Here is a 13,749-nt window from a genome sequence, read left to right as displayed (position 1 = left end):
TTTGATCAATCTCAATGCAGTATAATTTTTCAGCATCACATTTCTTAAAGGTGCTAAATTTGTTAAATAATCCACAATCAGTGACAGAAAAAATGGCTTCTCTAGATTTCACTCTAAAAAAAGCAAATCGACATAGGGCGCCATGGCTTAGTTGGTAAAGTGCCTGTCTAGTAAACAGGAGATCCTGGGTTCAAATCCCAGTGGTGATTCATTGAGATATTTATGGTATTATTCTGCATGAGTGCATTACGGGTTAATAATCGAAGTAACTTCCTGGTAACAGAGCTTGACTTCTATAGAAGTGTTAAGGAGACTTGTTCTTCCATCACAACATTAAATGGGTGCCAAGTTCAAATCCTGTGCTTGATTTATTTTTAGAAATTGAAAATGTAAGTTTTTGTTTTGGAACATAAACGTTTGCATTTCCCAATGCGACCGTATTTTGAGATTTCCCAATTAATTTTCAATTTCCATATATATACTTGTGAAGTAAACAAGCCGATTGCAACTATTCATGTGGAGAACGATGGATTAACACGTTCCTTCGGAGTGGGCAGGTAGGAACTTGGTTGGACAGCGCATTCGTGCGATCTGTGTCACGTGGCGCTGAGCCCGTCCGAAGCGCTCTATGAAATACAAATCGAGGGCGTGGCTATGCGCGACAGACATACAGACGGACAAATATTCTCTGGTGGGCAGTGTGGAACTGTTGTTCCTACCTGTAATAGCGTTTCACCTTCAGGATTCAGCAAAATCACATCTGAATTACGGTAATCGTTTGATCAATCACAGTGCAGTGTAATTTCTCAGCATTTCATTTCTTAAAGGTGCTAAATTTGTTAAATAATCCCCGATCAGTGACATAAAAAATGGCTTCTCGAGATTTCACTCTAAAAAGAGCAAATCGACAAGGATGGGATTCGAACCCATGCGTGCAAAGCACAATGGATTAGCAGTCCATCGCCTTAACCACTCGGCCACCTTGTCACATGTTGCCATTATTCATAACTAATCTCAAAAATATATTCGTTCTAGGCATCACATTTCTTGAATGCATCAACATTTTTATCGGAGTTTCTGTGAATTTGCCAGTGGGATTGGAAACTTAAGACATTCCGTAGAGGAATATGGCGCCATGGCTTAGTTGGTAAAGCGCCTGTCTAGTAAACAGGAGATCCTGGGTTCAAATCCCAGTGGTGCCTCATTGAGATATTTTATGGTATTATTCTGCATGAGTGCATTACGGGTTAATAATCCAAGTAACTTCCTGGTAATTGAGTTTGACTTCTATAGAAGTGTTAAGGAGACTTGTTTTTCCATCACAACATTAAATGGGTGCCAAGTTCAAATCCTGTGCTTGATTTATTTTTAGAAATTGAAAATGTAAGTTTTTGTTTTGGAACATAAACGTTTGCATTTCCCAATGCGACCGTATTTTGAGATTTCCCAATTAATATTCAATATCCATATATACATCTGTAAAGTAAACACGGCGATTGCAACTATGCATGTGGAGAACGTTGGATTAATAGTGTTTCACCTTCAGGATTCAGCCAACTCACATCTGAATTACGGTAATCGTTTGATCAATCTCAATGCAGTATAATTTTTCAGCATCACATTTCTTAAAGGTGCTAAATTTGTTAAATAATCCACAATCAGTGACAGAAAAAATGGCTTCTCTAGATTTCACTCTAAAAAAGCAAATCGACATAGGGCGCCATGGCTTAGTTGGTAAAGCGCCTGTCTAGTCAACAGGAGATCCTGGGTTCAAATCCCAGTGGTGATTCATTGAGATATTTATGGTATTATTCTGCATGAGTGCATTACGGGTTAATAATCGAAGTAACTTCCTGGTAACAGAGCTTGACTTCTATAGAAGTGTTAAGGAGACTTGTTCTTCCATCACAACATTAAATGGGTGCCAAGTTCAAATCCTGTGCTTGATTTATTTTTAGAAATTGAAAATGTAAGTTTTTGTTTTGGAACATAAACGTTTGCATTTCCCAATGCGACCGTATTTTGAGATTTCCCAATTAATTTTCAATTTCCAAATATATACTTGTGAAGTAAACAAGCCGATTGCAACTATTCATGTGGAGAACGATGGATTAACACGTTCCTTCGGAGTGGGCAGGTAGGAACTTGGTTGGACAGCGCATTCGTGCGATCTGTGTCACGTGGCGCTGAGCCCGTCCGAAGCGCTCTATGAAATACAAATCGAGGGCGTGGCTATGCGCGACAGACATACAGACGGACAAATATTCTCTGGTGGGCAGTGTGGAACTGTTGTTCCTACCTGTAATAGCGTTTCACCTTCAGGATTCAGCAAAATCACATCTGAATTACGGTAATCGTTTGATCAATCACAGTGCAGTGTAATTTCTCAGCATTTCATTTCTTAAAGGTGCTAAATTTGTTAAATAATCCCCGATCAGTGACATAAAAAATGGCTTCTCGAGATTTCACTCTAAAAAGAGCAAATCGACAAGGATGGGATTCGAACCCATGCGTGCAAAGCACAATGGATTAGCAGTCCATCGCCTTAACCACTCGGCCACCTTGTCACATGTTGCCATTATTCATAACTAATCTCAAAAATATATTCGTTCTAGGCATCACATTTCTTGAATGCATCAACATTTTTATCGGAGTTTCTGTGAATTTGCCAGTGGGATTGGAAACTTAAGACATTCCGTAGAGGAATATGGCGCCATGGCTTAGTTGGTAAAGCGCCTGTCTAGTAAACAGGAGATCCTGGGTTCAAATCCCAGTGGTGCCTCATTGAGATATTTTATGGTATTATTCTGCATGAGTGCATTACGGGTTAATAATCCAAGTAACTTCCTGGTAATTGAGTTTGACTTCTATAGAAGTGTTAAGGAGACTTGTTTTTCCATCACAACATTAAATGGGTGCCAAGTTCAAATCCTGTGCTTGATTTATTTTTAGAAATTGAAAATGTAAGTTTTTGTTTTGGAACATAAACGTTTGCATTTCCCAATGCGACCGTATTTTGAGATTTTGCAATTAATATTCAATATCCATATATATACTTGTGAAGTAAACAAGCCGATTGCAACTATTCATGTGGAGAACGATGGATTAACACGTTTTTTCGGAGTAGGCAGGTAGGAACTTGGTTGGACAGCGCATTCGTGCGATCCGTGTAACGTGGTGCAAGCGGCGCATCACGTGATGCTGAGCCCGCCCGAAGCGGTCTATGAAATACAAATCGAGGGCGTGGCTATGCGCGACAGACATACAGACGGACAAATAATCCCTGGTGGGCAGTGTGGAACTGTTGTTCCTACCTGTAATAGCGTTTCACCTTCAGGATTCAGCAAAATCACATCTGAATTACGGTAATCGTTTGATCAATCACAGTGCAGTGTAATTTCTCAGCATTTCATTTCTTAAAGGTGCTAAATTTGTTAAATAATCCCCGATCAGTGACATAAAAATGGCTTCTCGAGATTTCACTCTAAAAAGAGCAAATCGACAAGGATGGGATTCGAACCCATGCGTGCAGAGCACAATGGATTAGCAGTCCATCGCCTTAACCACTCGGCCACCTTGTCACAGGTTGCCATGATTCATAACTAATCTCAAAAATATATTCGTTCTAGGCATCACATTTCTTAAATGCATCAACATTTTTATCGGAGTTTCTGTGAATTTGCCAGTGGGATTGGAAACTTAAGAAATTCCATAGAGGAGTATGGCGCCATGGCTTAGTTGGTAAAGCGCCTGTCTAGTAAACAGGAGATCCTGGGTTCAAATCCCAGTGGTGCCTCATTGAGATATTTTATGGTATTATTCTGCATGAGTGCATTACGGGTTAATAATCCAAGTAACTTTCTGGTAATTGAGTTTGACTTCTATAGAAGTGTTAAGGAGACCTGTTTTTCCATCACAACATTAAATGGGTGCCAAGTTCAAATCCTGTGCTTGATTTATTTTTAGAAATTGAAAATGTAAGTTTTTTGTTTTGGAACATAAACGTTTGCATTTCCCAATGCGACCGTATTTTGAGATTTCCCAATTAATATTCAATATCCATGTATACATCTGTAAAGTAAACACGGCGATTGCAACTATGCATGTGGAGAACGTTGGATTAATAGTGTTTCACCTTCAGGATTCAGCCAACTCACATCTGAATTACGGTAATCGTTTGATCAATCTCAATGCAGTATCATTTTTCAGCATCACATTTCTTAAAGGTGCTAAATTTGTTAAATAATCCCCAATCAGTGACAGAAAAAATGGCTTCTCTAGATTTCACTCTAAAAAAAGCAAATCGACATAGGGCGCCATGGCATAGTTGGTAAAGCGCCTGTCTAGTAAACAGGAGATCCTGGGTTCAAATCCCAGTGGTGCCTCATTGAGATATTTTATGGTATTATTCTGCATGAGTGCATTACGGGTTAATAATCCAAGTAACTTCCTGGTAATTGAGTTTGACTTCTATAGAAGTGTTAAGGAGACTTGTTTTTCCATCACAACATTAAATGGGTGCCAAGTTCAAATCCTGTGCTTGATTTATTTTTAGAAATTGAAAATGTAAGTTTTTGTTTTGGAACATAAACGTTTGCATTTCCCAATGCGACCGTATTTTGAGATTTCCCAATTAATATTCAATATCCATATATACATCTGTAAAGTAAACACGGCGATTGCAACTATGCATGTGGAGAACGTTGGAATAATAGTGTTTCACCTTCAGGATTCAGCCAACTCACATCTGAATTACGGTAATCGTTTGATCAATCTCAATGCAGTATAATTTTTCAGCATCACATTTCTTAAAGGTGCTAAATTTGTTAAATAATCCCCAATCAGTGACAGAAAAAATGGCTTCTCTAGATTTCACTCTAAAAAAAGCAAAGCGACATAGGGCGGCATGGCTTAGTTGGTAAAGCGCCTGTCTAGTAAACAGGAGATCCTGTGTTCAAATCCCAGTGGTGCCTCATTGAGATATTTATGGTATTATTCTGCATGAGTGCATAACGGGTTAATAATCGAAGTAACTTCCTGGTAATAGAGCTTGACTTCTATAGAAGTGTTAAGGAGACTTGTTCTTCCATCACAACTTTAAATGGGTGCCAAGTTCAAATCCTGTGCTTGATTATTTTTAGAAATTGAAAATGTAAGTTTTTGTTTTGGAACATAAACGTTTGCATTTCCCAATGCGACCGTATTTTGAGATTTCGCAATTAATTTTCAATATCCATATATATACTTGTGAAGTAAACAAGCCGATTGCAACTATTCATGTGGAGAACGATGGATTAACACGTTCCTTCGGAGTGGACAGGTAGGAACTTGGTTGGACAGCGCATTCGTGCGATCCGTGTCACGAGGCGCAAGTGGCGCGTCACGTGGTGCTGAGCCCGCCCGATGCGCTCTATGAAATACAAATCGAGGGCGTGGCTATGCGCGACAGACATACAGACGGATAAATAATCCCTGGTGGGCAGTGTGGAACTGTTGTTCCTACCTGTAATAGCGTTTTACCTTCAGGATTCAGCAAACTCACATCTGAATTGCGGTAATCGTTTGATCAATCACAGTGCAGTGTAATTTCTCAGCATTCCATTTCTTAAAGGTGCTAAATTTGTTAAATAATCCCCAATCATTGACATAAAAATGGCTTCTCGAGATTTCACTCTAAAAAGAGCAAATCGACAAGGATCGGATTCGAACCCATGCGTGCAGAGCACAATGGATTAGCAGTCCATCGCCTTAACCACTCGGCCACCTTGTCACATGTTGCCATGATTCATAACTAATCTCAAAAATATATTCGTTCTAGGCATCACATTTCTTGAATGCATCAACATTTTTATCGGAGTTTCTGTGAATTTGCCAGTGGGATTGGAAACTTAAGAAATTCCATCGAGGAATATGGCGCCATGGCTTAGTTGGTAAAGCACCTGTCTAGTAAACAGGAGATCCTGGGTTCAAATCCCAGTGGTGCCTCATTGAGATATTTTATGGTATTATTCTGCATGAGTGCATTACGGGTTAATAATCCAAGTAACTTCCTGGTAATTGAGTTTGACTTCTATAGAAGTGTTAAGGAGACTTGTTTTTCCATCACAACATTAAATGGGTGCCAAGTTCAAATCCTGTGCTTGATTTATTTTTAGAAATTGAAAATGTAAGTTTTTGTTTTGGAACATAAACGTTTGCATTTCCCAATGCGACCGTATTTTGAGATTTCCCAATTAATATTCAATATCCATATATACATCTGTAAAGTAAACACGGCGATTGCAACTATGCATGTGGAGAACGTTGGATTAATAGTGTTTCACCTTCAGGATTCAGCCAACTCACATCTGAATTACGGTAATCGTTTGATCAATCTCAATGCAGTATAATTTTTTAGCATCACATTTCTTAAAGGTGCTAAATTTGTTAAATAATCCCCAATCAGTGACAGAAAAAATGGCTTCTCTAGATTTCACTCTAAAAAAAGCAAATCGACATATGGCGCCATGGCTTAGTTGGTAAAGTGCCTGTCTAGTAAACAGGAGATCCTGGGTTCAAATCCCAGTGGTGCCTCATTGAGATATTTATGGTATTATTCTGCATGAGTGCATAACGGGTTAATAATCGAAGTAACTTCCTGGTAATAGAGCTTGACTTCTATAGAAGTGTTAAGGAGACTTGTTCTTCCATCACAACTTTAAATGGGTGCCAAGTTCAAATCCTGTGCTTGATTATTTTTAGAAATTGAAAATGTAAGTTTTTGTTTTGGAACATAAACGTTTGCATTTCCCAATGCGACCGTATTTTGAGATTTCGCAATTAATTTTCAATATCCATATATATACTTGTGAAGTAAACAAGCCGATTGCAACTATTCATGTGGAGAACGATGGATTAACACGTTCCTTCGGAGTGGACAGGTAGGAACTTGGTTGGACAGCGCATTCGTGCGATCCGTGTCACGAGGCGCAAGTGGCGCGTCACGTGGTGCTGAGCCCGCCCGATGCGCTCTATGAAATACAAATCGAGGGCGTGGCTATGCGCGACAGACATACAGACGGATAAATAATCCCTGGTGGGCAGTGTGGAACTGTTGTTCCTCCCTGTAATAGCGTTTTACCTTCAGGATTCAGCAAACTCACATCTGAATTACGGTAATCGTTTGATCAATCACAGTGCAGTGTAATTTCTCAGCATTCCATTTCTTAAAGGTGCTAAATTTGTTAAATAATCCCCAATCATTGACATAAAAATGGCTTCTCGAGATTTCACTCTAAAAAGAGCAAATCGACAAGGATCGGATTCGAACCCATGCGTGCAGAGCACAATGGATTAGCAGTCCATCGCCTTAACCACTCGGCCACCTTGTCACATGTTGCCATGATTCATAACTAATCTCAAAAATATATTCGTTCTAGGCATCACATTTCTTGAATGCATCAACATTTTTATCGGAGTTTCTGTGAATTTGCCAGTGGGATTGGAAACTTAAGAAATTCCATCGAGGAATATGGCGCCATGGCTTAGTTGGTAAAGCGCCTGTCTAGTAAACAGGAGATCCTGGGTTCAAATCCCAGTGGTGCCTCATTGAGATATTTTATGGTATTATTCTGCATGAGTGCATTACGGGTTAATAATCCAAGTAACTTCCTGGTAATTGAGTTTGACTTCTATAGAAGTGTTAAGGAGACTTGTTTTTCCATCACAACATTAAATGGGTGCCAAGTTCAAATCCTGTGCTTGATTTATTTTTAGAAATTGAAAATGTAAGTTTTTGTTTTGGAACATAAACGTTTGCATTTCCCAATGCGACCGTATTTTGAGATTTCCCAATTAATATTCAATATCCATATATACATCTGTAAAGTAAACACGGCGATTGCAACTATGCATGTGGAGAACGTTGGATTAATAGTGTTTCACCTTCAGGATTCAGCCAACTCACATCTGAATTACGGTAATCGTTTGATCAATCTCAATGCAGTATAATTTTTTAGCATCACATTTCTTAAAGGTGCTAAATTTGTTAAATAATCCCCAATCAGTGACAGATAACATGGCTTCTCTAGATTTCACTTTAAAAAAAGCAAATCGACATAGGGCGCCATGGCTTAGTTGGTAAAGTGCCTGTCTAGTAAACAGGAGATCCTGGGTTCAAATCCCAGTGGTGCCTCATTGAGATGTTTATGGTATTATTCTGCATGAGCGCATTACGGGTTAATAATCGAAGTAACTTCCTGGTAATTGAGTTTTAACTTCTATAAAAGTGTTAAGGAGACTTGTTCTTCCATCACAACATTAAATGGGTGCCAAGTTCAAATCCTGTGCTTGATTTATTTTTAGAAATTGAAAATGTAAGTTTTTGTTTTGGAGCATAAACGTTTGCATTTCCCAATGCGACCGTATTTTGAGATTTCGCAATTAAGAATCAATATCCATATATATTCTTGTGAAGTAAACAAGCCGATTGCAACTATTCATGTGGAGAACAATGGATTAACACGTTTCTTCGGAGTGGGCAGGTAGGAACTTTGTTGGACAGCACATTCGTGCGATCCGTGTCACGCGGCGCAAGCGGCGCGTCACGTGGTGCTGAGCCCGCCCGAAGCGCTCTATGAAATACAAATCGAGGGCGTGGCTATGCGCGACAGACATACAGACGGACAAATAATCCCTGGTGGGCAGTGTGGAACTGTTGTTCCTACCTGTAATAGCGTTTCACCTTCAGGATTCAGCAAACTCACATCTGAATTACGGTAATCGTTTGATCAATCACAGTGCAGTGTAATTTCTCAGCATTCCATTTCTTAAAGGTGCTAAATTTGTTAAATAATCCCCAATCATTGACATAAAAATGGCTTCTCGAGATTTCACTCTAAAAAGAGCAAATCGACAAGGATCGGATTCGAACCCATGCGTGCAGAGCACAGTGGATTAGCACTCCATCGCCTTAACCACTCGGGCACCTTGTCACATGTTGCCATGATTCATAACTAATCTCAAAAATATATTCGTTCTAGGCATCACATTTCTTGAATGCATCAACATTTTTTTCGGAGTTTCTGTGAATTTGCCAGTGGGATTGGAAACTTAAGAAATTCCGTAGAGGAATATGGCGCCATGGCTTAGTTGGTAAAGCGCCTGTCTAGTAAACAGGCGATCCTGGGTTCAAATCCCAGTGGTGCCTCATTGAGATATTTTATGGTATTATTCTGCATGAGTGCATTACGGGTTAATAATCCAAGTAACTTCCTGGTAATTGAGTTTGACTTCTATAGAAGTGTTAAGGAGACTTGTTTTTCCATCACAACATTAAATGGGTGCCAAGTTCAAATCCTGTGCTTGATTTATTTTTAGAAATTGAAAATGTAAGTTTTTGTTTTGGAACATAAACGTTTGCATTTCCCAATGCGACCGTATTTTGAGATTTCCCAATTAATATTCAATATCCATATATACATCTGTAAAGTAAACACGGCGATTGCAACTATGCATGTGGAGAACGTTGGATTAATAGTGTTTCACCTTCAGGATTCAGCCAACTCACATCTGAATTACGGTAATCGTTTGATCAATCTCAATGCAGTATAATTTTTTAGCATCACATTTCTTAAAGGTGCTAAATTTGTTAAATAATCCCCAATCAGTGACAGATAACATGGCTTCTCTAGATTTCACTCTAAAAAAAGCAAATCGACATAGGGCGCCATGGCTTAGTTGGTAAAGTGCCTGTCTAGTAAACAGGAGATCCTGGGTTCAAATCCCAGTGGTGCCTCATTGAGATGTTTATGGTATTATTCTGCATGAGCGCATTACGGGTTAATAATCGAAGTAACTTCCTGGTAATTGAGTTTTAACTTCTATAAAAGTGTTAAGGAGACTTGTTCTTCCATCACAACATTAAATGGGTGCCAAGTTCAAATCCTGTGCTTGATTTATTTTTAGAAATTGAAAATGTAAGTTTTTGTTTTGGAGCATAAACGTTTGCATTTCCCAATGCGACCGTATTTTGAGATTTCGCAATTAAGAATCAATATCCATATATATTCTTGTGAAGTAAACAAGCCGATTGCAACTATTCATGTGGAGAACAATGGATTAACACGTTTCTTCGGAGTGGGCAGGTAGGAACTTTGTTGGACAGCACATTCGTGCGATCCGTGTCACGCGGCGCAAGCGGCGCGTCACGTGGTGCTGAGCCCGCCCGAAGCGCTCTATGAAATACAAATCGAGGGCGTGGCTATGCGCGACAGACATACAGACGGACACATAATCCCTGGTGGGCAGTGTGGAACTGTTGTTCCTACCTGTAATAGCGTTTCACCTTCAGGATTCAGCAAACTCACATCTGAATTACGGTAATCGTTTGATCAATCACAGTGCAGTGTAATTTCTCAGCATTCCATTTCTTAAAGGTGCTAAATTTGTTAAATAATCCCCAATCATTGACATAAAAATGGCTTCTCGAGATTTCACTCTAAAAAGAGCAAATCGACAAGGATCGGATTCGAACCCATGCGTGCAGAGCACAGTGGATTAGCACTCCATCGCCTTAACCACTCGGGCACCTTGTCACATGTTGCCATGATTCATAACTAATCTCAAAAATATATTCGTTCTAGGCATCACATTTCTTGAATGCATCAACATTTTTTTCGGAGTTTCTGTGAATTTGCCAGTGGGATTGGAAACTTAAGAAATTCCGTAGAGGAATATGGCGCCATGGCTTAGTTGGTAAAGCGCCTGTCTAGTAAACAGGCGATCCTGGGTTCAAATCCCAGTGGTGCCTCATTGCGATATATTATGGTATTTTTCTGCATGAGTGCATTACGGGTTAATAATCCAAGTAACTACCTGGTAATTGAGTTTGACTTCTATAGAAGTGTTAAGGAGACTTGTTTTCCATCACAACATTAAATGGGTGCCTAGTTCAAATCCTCTGCATGATTTATTTTTAGAAATTGAAAATGTAAGTTTTTGTTTTGGAACATAAACCTTTGCATTTCCCAATGCGACCGTTTTTTAAGATTTCCCAATTAAGATGCCATATCCATATATATACTTGTGAAGTAAACAAGGCGATTGCAACTATTCATGTGGAGAACGATGGATTAACACGTTCCTTCGGAGTGGGCAGGTAGGAACTTTGTTGGACAGCACATTCGTGCGATCCGTGTCACGCGGCGCAAGCGGCGCGTCACGTGGTGCTGAGCCCGCCCGAAGCGCTCTATGAAATACAAATCGAGGGCGTGGAAAATTCGGAAATATGTCGTCTCCATAAAACACAATAAAACCAAGAAGATCCAAAGGAGTTTCTAGTAGAACTTTATTCCGGTTATTGAGCAGCATTTTGTAATCTCCAATTTCTGTGAAAAGTTCGTGGCCATTGATATCGGTGTCATAGAAATTTCCAAAATCTGTGCAATTTCGACGAATTGCATTGACATCTGTGTCGGATAGAAGAGTTTTGACGTCCAGCAGAAATCCAAATTTTGTGTTCAGGTCTTTTAGTCGTAAAAACCGTGTTGACATCTCCTGTTGAAGTCGATAAAATACGCTCTTCATAACGCGCACAATTTCTTCTTCTGCTGAAAGTCCTGCATCTCTTGCCAGTTCTCCTGGAATCTTCCGACGTCGCCTAATTCTTCTGTCCACATCGATCCCCCAGGCTGTGCATCTTGTTTTGGCGTTTTCTACAGCAACTTGGCTCAAATCATCACGAAGCTTGACAAATTCATGCTCCAAAGATTCAAGATCAGTTGCTGCTTCCTTGAAATTCATAGTAGGATCCTGTAAGCGCTTCTGAACACGATCAATTTTTCCAAGAATGACATTCCAGAAATGTAATAAAACTATGAAGTTAAAATTTAATACGCATGCATGTAACTGTTCTGCATCACTTCTGGTTTCAGGCGTCATAGTTACGTCCTCCGATAATTTGTCTAGCAGCCCTACTAGTTCATCCAGTCCTTCATAGATAGCTTTAACAGCTTCTGATCGTGCACTCCAGCGTGTTCCAGACTCCCGCTTTACTGTGATGGGCACAGCTTTTTTTAACTCTTCGCAACGAATTGTTGAACGAGAGAAAAACAAATATATACTGTGCGGTGGCTAGGATTGTTTTCATGAGAATTTAGTTTTTCTGGCTTTCTCCACTTGTTGAAACCGTTTGTTAACTCAAACGAAGCTCGTGAGTTTGAACTCAATGATGTAAATAATAGACAACAGAAACAATAAGCAGCTTTATTGATTGGTGAATATAATAGCCACGAACGATTCACTTCCTCTCCGTTCGCTAGTCGGCGTTTATACCATGCTGATGTAATTGAACGTTCTCTGGATACTGATGATAGATTGTCTCTGTGCTGAAAATGCAAGTAATCATTTCATTGTGAAGAGGCTGTGATATTTTCGATAGCTTTGTCGTTTTATCATATTCTAAGTAGCCAACATCGTGAAACTTTAGTACAGCAGGAACAGCATCATAATGAGTATTTTCAGCTTCTCTAACAGAAGATTCTTCTATCTCATCTTCCCCGTTACTGTCAACAAGTTTATCATCATGTCGTAGTTTCCGCCACCAAAAAACACATGCCACTGACTAAGGCTGAAAGAATGCGCCTGTCTGTTGTTTGGGACGTTCTTCCATGTAAGTTCTTAATAGGCGTGCGTACCAAAATGTAATTACATTACATGTAGGCTGTGTGTGGCGGGATATATAACTTTTAGGTTGAGGTGTAGATTTGTGCAGTAGTTTCAGGCTGCCGCGCCCGTCACAATAAGTTATAATGTAACGTTGTAAGCCTCATTTTGGCGCCCCTTTACCTTGGCGCCCCGGGACATATGTACCCCCCTGCCCCCCCTCCCTAGCTACGCCTCTGGGTGAGGGTTAGGGTTTACGAAGCAGTTGAGGGTTAGGGTATAGAAAGCAGATTATGGTTAGTGTTTCCAAAAGCATATGAGGGTTAAGGTTTAGAGGGCAGTTGAGGGTTAGGGTTTAGTAAGCAGGTGAGGATTAGGAGTTAGAAGGCAGGAGAGGGTTAGGTTTTAGAAAGCAGTTGAGGGTTCGGATTTAGAAGGCAGGTGAAGATTAGCGTTTAGAAAGCAAGTGAGGGTTAGGGTTTAGAAAGCAGGTGACTTTTATTAGTTTTTGATCCAGCTGGACAGGATTGGACACATCTTAGGCAACTTTTCACCAAAGAAAATGTAGGGCACAAAGTGTTTCTTATCTAACTTTAAAACAATAACATATTCTTAGGTTTTTTCGGTAAAGTCACGTAGGTAGAAAATAATAAAATAAAATAATAATAAATGAAAATAAATCAATTAAATCACGACGTTTCGGAGGCAACACAAATCTCCATCTTCAGGTGGGACCGTCACAGCTAATTTTACTGTGTCAAGTGAGAAAGCTTCAAATCTAGAATTAAACAATAACATATTTAAGAATCACATTTAGGAAGACAAACAACATACTGTACTGTATAATTTTTTACTTGAAATATCATCAATGGTCCTCATACTATCCAGGGCACTCTCAGTGTTTCATTTTAAACACCCTGAGTAACGACTGAACGCCACGAGGAAAATATTTGCAATTTAAAAGCAGTAACTTTAATGCCATCGATCTGGGTGAGTACGAAAGGTAAAAAAAAAATCCATCAGATGATATTTATTTCATTGAAATTTTAATCTTATTGTATAAACAGGTCAGGGTTTAGAATGAGGGTTGAGGGTTAAGCCAGGCGA

General features: G+C 39.5%; 19 non-coding genes across 19 annotated transcripts; 14 read left to right on the top strand and 5 right to left on the bottom strand.

Moving 5' to 3' along the window:
• Positions 1-136: 136 nt before the first annotated feature.
• TRNAT-AGU (transfer RNA threonine (anticodon AGU)) lies at positions 137-211 on the top strand. Its single transcript has one exon. It is a non-coding gene; the product is annotated as a tRNA-Thr (tRNA).
• A 694-nt stretch (positions 212-905) lies between these two features.
• On the bottom strand, positions 906-987 carry TRNAS-GCU (transfer RNA serine (anticodon GCU)). The gene has a single exon. It is a non-coding gene; the product is annotated as a tRNA-Ser (tRNA).
• A 142-nt stretch (positions 988-1,129) lies between these two features.
• TRNAT-AGU (transfer RNA threonine (anticodon AGU)) lies at positions 1,130-1,202 on the top strand. Its single transcript has one exon. It is a non-coding gene; the product is annotated as a tRNA-Thr (tRNA).
• Positions 1,203-1,716: 514 nt separating this feature from the next.
• TRNAT-AGU (transfer RNA threonine (anticodon AGU)) lies at positions 1,717-1,791 on the top strand. The gene has a single exon. It is a non-coding gene; the product is annotated as a tRNA-Thr (tRNA).
• A 694-nt stretch (positions 1,792-2,485) lies between these two features.
• On the bottom strand, positions 2,486-2,567 carry TRNAS-GCU (transfer RNA serine (anticodon GCU)). Its single transcript has one exon. It is a non-coding gene; the product is annotated as a tRNA-Ser (tRNA).
• A 142-nt stretch (positions 2,568-2,709) lies between these two features.
• Positions 2,710-2,782, top strand: TRNAT-AGU (transfer RNA threonine (anticodon AGU)). The gene has a single exon. It is a non-coding gene; the product is annotated as a tRNA-Thr (tRNA).
• Positions 2,783-3,499: 717 nt separating this feature from the next.
• TRNAS-GCU (transfer RNA serine (anticodon GCU)) lies at positions 3,500-3,581 on the bottom strand. The gene has a single exon. It is a non-coding gene; the product is annotated as a tRNA-Ser (tRNA).
• Positions 3,582-3,723: 142 nt separating this feature from the next.
• TRNAT-AGU (transfer RNA threonine (anticodon AGU)) lies at positions 3,724-3,796 on the top strand. Its single transcript has one exon. It is a non-coding gene; the product is annotated as a tRNA-Thr (tRNA).
• A 516-nt stretch (positions 3,797-4,312) lies between these two features.
• Positions 4,313-4,385, top strand: TRNAT-AGU (transfer RNA threonine (anticodon AGU)). The gene has a single exon. It is a non-coding gene; the product is annotated as a tRNA-Thr (tRNA).
• Positions 4,386-4,900: 515 nt separating this feature from the next.
• TRNAT-AGU (transfer RNA threonine (anticodon AGU)) lies at positions 4,901-4,973 on the top strand. The gene has a single exon. It is a non-coding gene; the product is annotated as a tRNA-Thr (tRNA).
• Positions 4,974-5,688: 715 nt separating this feature from the next.
• Positions 5,689-5,770, bottom strand: TRNAS-GCU (transfer RNA serine (anticodon GCU)). The gene has a single exon. It is a non-coding gene; the product is annotated as a tRNA-Ser (tRNA).
• A 142-nt stretch (positions 5,771-5,912) lies between these two features.
• On the top strand, positions 5,913-5,985 carry TRNAT-AGU (transfer RNA threonine (anticodon AGU)). Its single transcript has one exon. It is a non-coding gene; the product is annotated as a tRNA-Thr (tRNA).
• Positions 5,986-6,500: 515 nt separating this feature from the next.
• On the top strand, positions 6,501-6,573 carry TRNAT-AGU (transfer RNA threonine (anticodon AGU)). The gene has a single exon. It is a non-coding gene; the product is annotated as a tRNA-Thr (tRNA).
• A 715-nt stretch (positions 6,574-7,288) lies between these two features.
• TRNAS-GCU (transfer RNA serine (anticodon GCU)) lies at positions 7,289-7,370 on the bottom strand. The gene has a single exon. It is a non-coding gene; the product is annotated as a tRNA-Ser (tRNA).
• A 142-nt stretch (positions 7,371-7,512) lies between these two features.
• On the top strand, positions 7,513-7,585 carry TRNAT-AGU (transfer RNA threonine (anticodon AGU)). Its single transcript has one exon. It is a non-coding gene; the product is annotated as a tRNA-Thr (tRNA).
• Positions 7,586-8,100: 515 nt separating this feature from the next.
• On the top strand, positions 8,101-8,173 carry TRNAT-AGU (transfer RNA threonine (anticodon AGU)). Its single transcript has one exon. It is a non-coding gene; the product is annotated as a tRNA-Thr (tRNA).
• Positions 8,174-9,114: 941 nt separating this feature from the next.
• On the top strand, positions 9,115-9,187 carry TRNAT-AGU (transfer RNA threonine (anticodon AGU)). The gene has a single exon. It is a non-coding gene; the product is annotated as a tRNA-Thr (tRNA).
• Positions 9,188-9,702: 515 nt separating this feature from the next.
• Positions 9,703-9,775, top strand: TRNAT-AGU (transfer RNA threonine (anticodon AGU)). Its single transcript has one exon. It is a non-coding gene; the product is annotated as a tRNA-Thr (tRNA).
• Positions 9,776-10,716: 941 nt separating this feature from the next.
• On the top strand, positions 10,717-10,789 carry TRNAT-AGU (transfer RNA threonine (anticodon AGU)). Its single transcript has one exon. It is a non-coding gene; the product is annotated as a tRNA-Thr (tRNA).
• Positions 10,790-13,749: the final 2,960 nt, after the last annotated feature.

This window comes from Lampetra fluviatilis, chromosome 54 (assembly GCF_964198595.1).
Source record: "Lampetra fluviatilis chromosome 54, kcLamFluv1.1, whole genome shotgun sequence".
Lineage (NCBI taxonomy): Eukaryota > Metazoa > Chordata > Hyperoartia > Petromyzontiformes > Petromyzontidae > Lampetra > Lampetra fluviatilis.
The sequence above is the reverse complement of the archived record's forward strand: the minus strand, read 5'-3'. Positions and strand labels throughout refer to the sequence as shown.